Below are 3,022 nucleotides of genomic sequence, written 5' to 3'. Positions count from 1 at the left end.
TTAAATTCTCTCAACTGACCTTTTTTGGTCTTTTTGTAGACAGGATCTCACTATGCAGTTCAAGATAGCTTAGAACTCAGATGTAGCCAGGCAGGCCTCAAAATCCTAGCACACTCTTTTTTAGTGTATTGAATAATGAGATTTTGTTAAGGTTTAAACATGACTATCTCAGTGTTTTACTAAGTGTGGATGATATTTTCTGATGTCCACAAATGTGATAGAAAAATACCCAGTTGCAGTAAAAAACCATTGACCATGGCTCTGCCTGTGTTATGGACAAGGGCACCCGGGTGAGTGTCCACTTGTGGTTGCCCTCCTGGCTTCTTCCTCTGAAACATTTTTGCCTTTCATGAATGTCTAGGTCTCTAGACTGGGGCTTAACATAACCCTTTTGGGTGCAAAACCTGCATGCTGTGGTTATCACAGATCTGGGCAGTATCCTAGTGGAGAGAACACTTGATACCATGATGCTGTGAATAACAGTGTCTTCAGATTATATTTGAATAGGACCTGAGCTTATTCACTGCTTCATTTCCCCCTATTGCTTCTTATTTCTCCATGCCACCTATTGCAGGGCCTATTTCAGTTACCCTACCACTGTGCCCATGTTGGCTCTGACTGCCCATGTTGGATACTTCAGGGGCGATCTCTGAATGACAATTTTTACTACACCGTGGTGAAATATTTTTTGGCTTTTGAATAGACCAGTTTCTTGTTTCTCTATATGACTTTTGGTTGTTTTATTTCCTTCTTTCTCTTTTCAATTAATTTTTTCCTTAATTGGAAACTGGACTTATGAATAATACGAGAAAAATAGAATTCAAGAAATCACCTTATCTTATCCCTCCCCGAATTGAGCTTTTGTTTCCTTGATTATTATTTGCACTTTGTATTGTATGTTTTGTGTACTACAAGCTGAGGTGTACAAACTGGTGATCAAACTGAGGTGTAAAGGTAAGGTCCTCTGAGGTTCTTACAGTGTTTTTTTCTTGAGTTGTTCATGCATAACCATATTCTCAATTTCACTCAATCTACAAATATTTTAAATATTAGAGATCTTAAATGGCTACCTGACAGGAGTGGTAAACCAATCAGAAAGAAATAGTAAAAATAGAAAAGAGGGATACTGTTCTTTTAAATCCCACAAAAGAGGCGTGGCTTTTAATAGTGCCAGGAGGCTTCTAGGTGTGTCTGTCAGGCTCTGGGACAATACTACCAAGCCTAGAACAAGCAGTCACAAGACAGTGTCCTAAGAATTGAACAGGATAGGTCTTCAGCCCACATGATTTTAGAAGACGTAGGCAGACTACTCCAGGAACACATACAGGTGGCCCTGTGCCATCAAGAAGGGATGAGCAGATGCTACAGTGCTAACAGCTACAAATGCCAGAAATTGACGTTAGTTTACCCATCAAGCTTTGTTTTGGAAGTTTCATATCTTTAATGTGCTCCAGAGTTCCATAGTGCTCACTGTAGACAGGTTCTGACAGTGTAATTCCTGTCTACAAGCTGAAAGAATAATCATGATTCCAACTTCATAATCTGCTCTGATCCTCATCCACTTTAGAGTTTTAACATCAGGACTTGTCTTGACTGTATGGTTCACTCACTGATAAGACAAAAGAAAAAAGAACAGATACAGTGAGCAGGAGACTTGTCATGAAATCCAAATCAGAGGGGACATGACATTAACCTGGATTAGTCATTGGATATTGAGAAGCAAAAGTAATCATATGCTATATTTTCAAAATAATTTGAAATTTATTAGTAGCATTAAAACATGCTCAAATCACTACTAGTACCTAACAAATTGGTTATGAGTAGATTGTGCATAAAACTTCAGAGTACAGTTTGATGCTTTAAATAAAAATGAAAGACACTAACTCAGAGGTCTTATATAAAAATGATTTTAATTAGTCATAAAGAAGGAAAACTCAGATGCTATTTTGGGGAAAATCAGGACATCTCTGGAGTTGCAAGTCACATAAGCCTTTTGGGAACTGACATTGATCATAGCATGCATGATTTATATGCAAAAATATTCTAAAGACACAATAGTTTAAGTTAATAGTTAACAGTTAAAAGGGAAATATATGGTGACCTCCTATATGCCAGTGTCAGTCATTGACCAGGTAAAGAACCAAGAGGCCAGGATGTGCCCTCCCATGAGCCAGAATCAGCCATGAGGGCCAGGAGGAGAATGAAGATGACAACCAGTAGCCTCTCATCAGCCAGTGGCAGTTGTGGGTTTGGAAAAAAGCCAAAAAGCCATGCTACACTTGCTGTGACCGAGAAGCAGCTATACAGACCAGGAGGAGAAGCAAGAAGCTGAGCCACACCTTCTCATGAGCCAGTGGCAGTTGTGGGCTGGTAGGAGAACCCAGAAGCCTAGCCATGCACTGCTGTGAGCCAGCTGGGGTATGGGCTGGAAGACAAGGAAATCTCCTGCAACCACCCCCATAAGCAACTGGCTGATTCAGAGGAATAAAGTCTGAGATGATAGCAAGTGAAGTAAAAAAAAAGTCTTACTGTTAGAACTCTTTGATTTACATTGCAGGCCTCAAGCTAGTAGTCTAAACATCTATTTAGAGAAAAACAATATGCAATATGGCAATATTAGGGATTTCCTTCTGTCTTGTTTTTGAAATCCAATATTGTTCTCACTGTTTAGTTTTGTTCCACTTTTCTCAAATCCATTTTATTCCAAGAGTAAAAAAAGAAAAAAGAAAAAAGAGGAGGAAGAAAAAAAAACTACAACAAAATTTCAAAGCACATCAGTAAGGCAATATGGTACATATATTGTGCATTGTCATTCCCAAATCATTCTCCCAGAGAAAAAGAGATCTGCATTCAATTTTCTGAAAAATACCAGTGTTTTGTTCCATTTATTGTTGTGTTTTATTCTCTTTAAAAGAATTTTTTAAAAGGGTAATACATCAATATCCTATGTCATCATTGTGAATTATTAAAAAATCATTAAGAGCATATACTGACCAGTTTTTAAAAAATAAATAAAGCAACT

The sequence above is a fragment of the Cavia porcellus genome, unplaced genomic scaffold (assembly GCF_034190915.1).
Source record: "Cavia porcellus strain 051 isolate PalLab524CR breed Dunkin Hartley unplaced genomic scaffold, mCavPor4.1 scaffold_7, whole genome shotgun sequence".
Classification (NCBI taxonomy): Eukaryota; Metazoa; Chordata; class Mammalia; order Rodentia; family Caviidae; genus Cavia; species Cavia porcellus.
The sequence above is the reverse complement of the archived record's forward strand: the minus strand, read 5'-3'. Positions refer to the sequence as shown.